This window comes from Rana temporaria, chromosome 8 (assembly GCF_905171775.1).
Source record: "Rana temporaria chromosome 8, aRanTem1.1, whole genome shotgun sequence".
NCBI classification, from domain to species: Eukaryota; Metazoa; Chordata; class Amphibia; order Anura; family Ranidae; genus Rana; species Rana temporaria.
This window is the reverse complement of record NC_053496.1, coordinates 5,238,508-5,247,590: the sequence shown is the minus strand read 5'-3', so window position 1 is coordinate 5,247,590 and position 9,083 is coordinate 5,238,508.

Sequence of the window (9,083 nt, the reverse complement as noted above, 5' to 3'; positions counted from 1 at the left end):
TCGCGGGACTCCAGCGGCGATCGGGTCCGCGAGTTCCGCGGTCACGGAGCTTCGGACCGGGTCGCGGGAGCGTGTCGCGTGTGCGCGCCCGCGACCCAACGGCTGGGCTTAAAGGACAACGTACATATACGTTGATGTGCCCAGCCGTGCCATTCTGCCGACGTATATCGGCGTGAAGGGGTCCTTAAGTGGTTAAAATAACAAACATGTTATACTTACCTCCACTGTGCAGTTCGTTTTGCACAGAGTGGCCCCGATCCACGTCTTCTGGGGTCCCTCGGCGGCTGTCTCTGGTCCTCCCTGCAAGAACTCACCACATTCATGCAAGAGAGCTCGTATGGTGATGAGTCCTTGCGGGCGCGCTACCGTGATAGCCGCTCACTGTATCACTCGGCCCCGCCCCTCGGTGTGCCACTGGATGTGATTGACAGCAGCGACCAGCCAATGGCTGCGCTGCTCTCAATCCATCCGTTCTAGCCAATCAGCGGCCAGGCTGAGCGGTGAAGAGGATCTCGGGACCGAGCGCGGGACTTTCGAGGGGTCAGGTAAGTATAACGGGGGCTTGGGGGGGGGGGGGCCAGCATCATCAGATGTTTTTTCACCTTAATGCATGGATTGCATTAAGGTGACATTTTTTTCCTTTATGTAACGGAATGGCCCGTGATACCCAGAGACTTTTGAAGTATGCGGGGTACTCCTGTGCCAGCTTCACCAATGACTCTTGGGTCTAGGGTCATCCTATGTCCAATAGGGGCATAGGATGACTGAGAAATGATATTTTGGATTACATGAGATGGGACAGTAATGATAATTCATGTATTGCAGGATATCTTGAAATATTACAAGTTGTTCCTTCTGACCCCAACAGGTCAATAGGACAGTATTCATTTGTGTGGAACACATACTGTTGAGGTGTTAATTTAGTCTGGCTCCTAAGATATTTAATTGTCTATTGTGCTAATTAAGTCTGCCTCTCAAGAACCTTTCATTGTGTATGCTAATGACACTGTATTGTGTGAAAGTTCTATTGATGATAGATATGTGTTGGAAGTCTGAAAGGTCAGATGTCTAACCTTTCAGGTGTAGTGGATTAGCATGTCAATTATGTTTACTAAAGGAATGTGTATTATGTAGCAGGTGAGAATAACTTATCGCAGAGTCAGAAAGTCTGGGTAATGATTAGTAATTAGCTCATCTGAATGTCATTATCTAACGGAATGTGTATTGAAGTTCCTTGTGTCATGTTGTGGGTGGAGTTGAGTCATTGTCCATATTTGGTTGCTAACTGTATAAGAAGAGCTGAGTTTACCATTAAAGTATTCATTCGTTTGGAACCAGAGAACAGAGCCTGTGTCTCGTTATTCTGGGAAAATCCATATGGATCGTGTCTGCTGGATTGTGGAGTGTCGGATAAGCTGTCTTGGGTTGGTGGAATGGAATATCGTGAACGGTGTTAACCCCTGACAGTTACACTTTACAACTCCTTTAAATGAAAAAAGACCAAAGTTTTTGAGGAAAAAAAAAACATTTAGTAAAAAAAATAATAATAAAAAAAACAGTTTATAAACAATATTTTGCCCCAAAGTTACAGTCCCATATCCCTCCTCAATGTGGATGTAAATTTCTTAGCAAAGATTCTCGCCACCAGATTGAAAAACCTAATCCCGCTCATTGTCCACCCCGACCAGATTGGGTTTGTTGCGGGCCGTGAAGCTATACAGCTCATTCACTGGGCGCGCATCTCTCCTGACTCTCCCCCGTATCTGATTCTCTCTACCGACGCAGAGAAAGCGCTTGACCAGACTGAGGTCCAATCCACGGGCCATTGGATTGGACCTACTTACGTGTTGTACTTGAAACCATAGGTCTATGCACACACACACATGTTGGCCTGGACCATGGCATTGTACTCAGACCCATGTGCACAAGTTAAGGTCAATGGATTCCTCTCCTCCAGATTCCCAATCAGAAATGGCACGACACAGGGGTGCCCGCTTTTACCTATCCTGTTTGCCCTAGTGCTGGAGCCGTTTCTACGCACCGTGCGAGCTAACGTCAACATTAAAGGATTGATGGTGGGCCACACAGAGCACAAACGCTCAGCATATGCTGACGACGTGCTATCCCGCCTTCCGGAATCCCTGATCTCACTGCCAAATCTGTTGCGGGAACTCCAAAATTTTGGGACGCTTTCTAATTTTTAAATTAATTATTCGAAATCAGAAATACTCCCCATCCAGATACCGCCCCCGCTGGCTGATCGGGTGCAAACTGCCTTCCCGTTTACTTGGGCTAAGTCGTCCTTGAAATATCTAGGCATCCGGTTGACAGATACTTATGACACCCTCTATGCTGCCAATTTCCCCCCCTTGCTAACTACAGTGAAAAACGACTTGGCTAATTGGACTAAGACGGCCTTTACTTGAATGGGGAGACTGGCTGTAGTAAAGATGAACATCCTCCCACGCATTCTGTTCTACATGCAGATGATACCCATGTCCCTCCCTAGAGTTTTTCTTACCCAAGTGTCCAGTCTGATATCGAAATTTATCTGGCACGTCTGGAAGCCGAGAATTGCGCTTAGGTTGTTGACACGCCCGAGGGAAGCGGGGGGTTTAGGCCTACCAGATATTCAAAGGTATCATAGGGCAATCGTCCTCCAGAGGATACTCAATTGGTGCTTCCACACCACCTCCAAGCTCTGGGTTTGTCTGGAGAAGTATATGGCGGGTAGGAACCTATCTTATGCCCCATGGTTGTCCCGGGAGCACTGAAGGCTGTCAGAATTTACTTCCCCATTGACGACTCAGACCTTAGGAACCTGGGATCGGCTTAATGCTAGACTGGCTCTGGCTCCCCCTGTGTCCCTATTGGCCCCACTGGGAGGCTTTTTGTGGTTCCCGCCGGGGGGAACAAGTGGCTTTTCTTTGGGCCCTGGGTCGAGGATGGTAGCGCTAGCTGTGGTAAGCTTCTGCGGGATGGTAAACTCTTGCCCCTGGAGACAATTAGAGAACGGAACGGGACCTTCCCCATGGACTTTTGGTGCTACAGACAATTACACCCTTTCTTTGCGACTCACAGGGTCTCCATCCGAGACACTCAAACCACTTGAACGCCTCTTTATAGAAGAAGAACCGATCCCACATATGATCTCTGAACTTTACCGCTTACTTAGCTTTACGACCTCTAAACAGAAACCCACTTTCGTTAGGGCCTGGGAAAGGGATTTGGAAACGTTTTTTACCCCCATCCAACTGTCGCAACTGTATCAATTCACCCGATCTAGCTCCATTGATTCCAAAACCCAGGAAACAAATTATAAAATATTGTCGCGCTGGTACCGGGTGCCAGCGGACCTGGCTAGGATCTACCCATCCATGTCAGACCGGTGCTGGAGGGGATGTGGCCACAGGGGTACACTCCTGCATATTTGGTGGGACTGTCCAGTGATCAGACCCGATTAGGTGGACATACAGTCCCAGATTAAGGCAATTATAGACCTGGACGTCCCTCTCTCCCCGCTTCACTTTCTGTTGCACATTCCTCCCATGCCAGTGAGCCAGTACAGATGCAGTGTACTGCCCCACCTATTGAATGCAGCAAAGCGGCTACTTCCGATATATTGGAAGCGTCCGCAAGTTCCCAGCAGGGAGGAATGGATCCGCAAGGTTGGTGAAATAGGAAAGGCGGAGGACTGGATCGCCACCTGCGGGAATACCCGGGAGCGCTTTTCCAGCACCTGGTCGGCCTGGGCGACATACGTTTTAGACCCAGGATATGTGACTTCCAGTCTGAATGTAGTATTGCTGGAACTGGCAGACCCTTCCCTTAAGCAAAGACCTCGGGCCCCCTAGATTGGTACAGAGCCCTCGGTTACACTGTTTTGGCCTCATTAGGTGACCAGAGGAGGAGGGGAGGCGAGGTAACTTTTCCTTATATAGCGAGGTGGTGGAGGCAAGTGGTGCAGGGGAGGAGCTGGACGTGTGACCTCAGGTATGTTCCAACTGATTCTAATCCCCCCCCCCTTTTTTTTCTTTCCCCTTTTTTTTCCTTCTGCTTTCTTTTTCTCTATTTTTTTCTCGTCTTCTTTGTCCTGATTTTCCCTGCCTTTTTTTTCTAATGGTCTTCTGACCTCAAGTGACCTGGTTGCTGACACACCAGGAGAGGGGTGAGCATTGGGGGTACCGGCTGGTCTGATGGACTCGGGACCCCGTTGCCCGTTGCCTTCATAAATTTTGGCCAAAATGTATTCTGCTACCTGTCTTTGGTAAAAAAAAAAAAAAAAATCCCAATAAGCGTATATCGATTGGTTTAAGTGAAAGTTATTGCGGCTACAAACTATGGAAAATATACTGGAATTCGTATTTATTTATTTTTTAAAATGATAATGGCGGTAATCAGCAACTTGCAATATGACTGCAATGGTGCTGCAAGCAATCTGACACTAACTGACACTGGAGGGGGAGGGGACTAACTGACTGCCAGTGACATCCCAAGTTATAGTGATCCGTGATAATGACACTGATCTGGGAACTGCGAGAATTGTGGAATTGTGGAATACATTTTTTCCCTATTGGAAGATAATAATTGAGAAAATGTTGTCCTTTCAATAATTTCTTTTCAAATGTTTTGTATTGTATTTTTCAAAGATACACAATAAAGCACAAATAAGAGTCATAACAATACAACAGTTTCTTAGTCATACTATGTGTTCAACAGTGTGCCTTGCAGGTCTTTGTTCCCTTTGGAAAGAACATATTTAAGGAAATGTTGTCCTTCAATAATTTCGAGACTGTATGGTTGATGGTTCTTGAGCTAGAGGACATACTGGGCACTCTGAGAATTGTGAGACAGTTTTTTGAGGTCTTTGTTCGCTGTAGGAACAACATATTTGAGAAAATGTTGTCCTCCAAGAACTTTGAGACTGTATGGGTGGTGGTTCTTGGGTTAGGGAATATGCTGGGCACTGTGAAAATTTGATTTTTGAGGTCTTTGTTCCCTTTTGAAAGAACATATTTAAGGAAATGTTGTCCTCCAAAAATGTCAAGGCTGTATGGTTGATGGTTCTTGTGCTAGAGGACATAGTGGGCACTGAAAATTCTGGGACAGATTTCTGAGGTCTTTGTTCCCTTTGAGAAGAACATTTTTGAGAAAATGTTGTCCTCCAAGAATTTCGAGACTGTATGGTGGATGGTTCTTGTGTTAGGGGACATGATGGGCACTGTGAGAATCATGGGAAAGATTTTTAAGGTTTTTGTTCCCTTTGGGAAGAATATATTTGAGGAAATGCCGTCCTCCAAGAATTTTGAGACTATTTTGGTGATGGTTCTTAAGCATAGAGGACATTCTGGGCACTCTGAGAATTGTGGGCCAAATTTTTTTTGGGGCCCTAATTTTCACTGTAGGAAGAACATAATGGAGGAAAGGTTATCCTCCAATCATTTATAGACTGGGTGGTTGATGGTTCTTGAGCTAGAGGACATAGTGGGCACTGTGAGAATTCTGGGACAGATTTTGTAGGTCTTTGTTCCTTATGGGAGGAACATAATTGAGGAAATGTTGTCCCCCAAGAGTTTTGAGACTGTATGGGTGATGGTTCTTGAGCTAGAGGACATACTGGACATTGTGAGAATTATGGGACAGATTTTGTACATAATTGAGGAAATGTTGTCCTCCAAGAATTTATAGACTGGGTGGTTGATGGTTCTTGAGTTAGGGGATATGTTGGGCACTGAGAGAATTCTGGGACAGATTTTGTAGGTCTTTGTTCCTTATGGGAGGGACATAATTGAGGACATGTTGTCCCCCCCAAGAGTTTTGAGTCTGTATGGGTGATGGTTCTTGGGTTAGGGGACATGATGGACACTGTGAGAATTGTGGGACAGATTTGTGAGGTCTTTGTTCCCTTTGGTAAGAACATATTTAAGGAAATGTTGTCCTTCAAGAATTTCGAGGCTGTATGGGTAATGGTTTTTGAGTTAGGGCATATTCTGGGCACTGTGAGAATTGTGGGACAGATTTTTGAGGTCTTTGTATCCTGTGAGAAGAACATAATTGAGGAAATGTTGTCTTGCAGTTCCGAGACTGTATTGGTGGTGGTTCTTGAGCTAGAGGATATATATATGATGGGCACTGTGAGAATTGTGGGGCAGATGTTTGAGATTGTTGCTTACGGGAAGAAAGTTGGAGGAAGTAGGCAGACACAGAAGGGTCCAGGAGTGGGTCAAGGTAAATGAACGATGGAGAGAGGGTATATGGCAGGAGCCTATGGTAAGTTAGCAACAGAGTACTAAAGGGTGGGGGGGGGATGAGGTGTGGGGGTATCTGGAAAATGTGTCGGGGCCCATCAGGGTTGCATGGCACCATAGTGAGCTTAAATAGACATTTTATACTCAAGAGTGGTCTAAGGCAGTGTTTCTCAACTCCAGTCCTCAAGGCGCCCCAACAGGTCATGTTTTTAGGATTTCCCTCAGATGAAACAGCTGTGGTAATTACTAAGGCAGTGAAACTGATCAAATCATCTGTGCAAAATAATGAAAAGCCTGAAAACTTGACCTGTTGAGGACTGGAGTTGAGAAACACTGGTCTAAGAACATGGTTTGGAACAAGGATGGTTTTATTGGGTGCCAATAACTCCATGTTTTGAGAAACTTAGAGCAAGCATCGTTGAGGATAGCTGTAAGTTCTTCATGAACAAACAACAACAGGGCTAACAGTCTGTGTAATGAATGTTAGCCCTGTGCAGCTAGAGGGGAACCAAAAGACCAGGAATGGTGTTGTGCAAATAAACAAACGATTCCTCGTAATCCAACGCTGGGGAGTAATGGCTACAAACCACTTGAGGCATACCTCAGAAAAAAGTCTTAAAAACGTCTATGCCACGGTTTGTGATAAAAAAGATTTATTGCAAAATCAAAGTCAAAGGATTCCAAGAATAGAAAGGGTTAAAATAAGGCTGACAGACAATCAATGCTACACATCACGCTTGATTATGAACCTGGAAGCTTTCCAGACTGTCCAAGTCACATGATTTGATAAAGAGCCACGCCCGAAACGCATTGTCATGACTACAGCCTGCTGACGGCTTTCCATCTGCTCTACCACCGCATCTGCTTTCCATCCCGAGCCTCGTTGTGGTGAGTCGGTCCGACATTGCTCTGTGTTGGTGGCGTCACATCCAGCGTGCCACCTGACTACACCAGCTGCACCATCCGGTGAGTTTGGAGTCCCCTGTCTGGTCCATTGGGGGCCTCTCCACATCACTGACCTTTACGTGTTCAACCAATGGTCTGTCATCCCTTCCATTGGGTGGACGCCCATGCAACATTTGGTGCTTACACACCTTTTGGTCGCCCCCCCCAGCACCAGTCTTGAAATGTCCGAGTCGGCCTGCCGAGGATTTTGGTGAGATCGAGGTTCATAATCAAGCATGATGTTTAACATTGATTGCCTGTCACCCATATTTGAACCCTTTCCATTCTTGGAATCCTTTGACTTTGATTTTACAATAAATCTTTTTATCATAAACTGTGGAATAGACATTTTTATGACTTTCCTGGGGTATGCCTCAAGTGGTTTGTAGCCATTACTCCCCAGGGTTGGATTAACAGGAATTGTTTGTTCATGAAGAACTTACAGCTATCCTCAACGATGCTCGCTCTAAGTTTTTTAAAACATGTGGAATTATTGGTCCATAGGGTTCAATATTGAGTTTGGCCCAACCTCTGCAGCAATGCTGGCAGCACTCATACGTCTATTTTCCAAAGACAACCTCTGGATATGACGCTGAGCACGTGACCTCAACCTCTTTGGTGGACCATGGCGAGGCCTGTTCTGAGGGGAACCCGTCCTGTTATACCGCTGGATGGTCTTGGCCACCATGCTGCAGATCAGTTTCAGGGTCTTGGCCAGGGCTGGACTGGGAAAAAAATTTGGCCCTGGACTTCATCCAGACTGGCCCACTTTGACAGGTCTCTCCCATGGCGACCAGACATCTCCTGCAAACCCCCCCCCTCGGCCACCCAAGCCCCCTTCACTAGTCACTAGCTGTTCTACTTTATTCGAGTAGAACGGCTGGTACTGGTACTCTTATAGGCAGTACCAGTGGGGAAGCTAGACATTTTTTCACCCGGGGCAAAGAATCAGTTTGGTGCCCCCCCCTTATGGGACAAGATTAGGCAGAAGTGAGAAACTCCCAGGCCATAGCTGTTGAGTCCCCCCTGCTCCTCTGTACCTACCCCTGATTCTTTGTTCCCCCCAGGTGAGCGCTGCAGGGATGGAGAGGAGGTGAGCGCTGCAGGAAGGGAGAGACAGAGGAGCGGAGGGGGGCTGCGGTCCGCTGTCACTGAAGCCGGCCCACTGAGCCATCGGCCCACCGGGAAACTCCCTGTAGTCCCAATGGCCAGTCCATCCCTGGTCTTGGCAATCTTCTTATATCCTCGGCCATCTTTATGTAGAGACACAATTCTTTTTTTCAGATCCTCAGAGAGTTCTTTGCCATAAGTTACCATGTTGTCCTTCCAGTGACCAGTATGAGAGAGTGAGAGCGATGACACCAAATTTAACACACCTGCTCCCCATTCACACCTGAGACCCTTTAAGGCGTCGGCATACCAAGACATTTTGGACAATTTCATGCTTCCAACTTTGTGGGAACAGTTTGGTGATGCCCCCCCCCCCCCCCTAAAAAAAAAAAAATCAAAACCTTGCAGTAACCCGTAGTAGGAATTTAGCAATGGTGTTTCGCTGTTTCGATGGCTGCAGACTGATGAAGGAAGAAACCTATTTAGCCTTTGCGGGTTACTGAGCATTATTGCTCTGCATGCTGCCTCAAGGTATAAAGCAGGCGCAGCCAATGCAGACAACAAACCTTCTCACTGGGGAACGAGACCAGTGTCAAGACGACCCATTCAACTGAGAGATGTGTTTTTTTTTCCAGATCAATAAAAAAATTGAAATACTATAAATAATCCTGCATTTTGTTTTCTGAAGCATTGCTTGGCAGAAGAGCTAATGATCCATAGTAGAATTTGGCCTACCACAACCCCAAAGGTTATCTTGCAACATCAAGGTTTAAAGTGGCT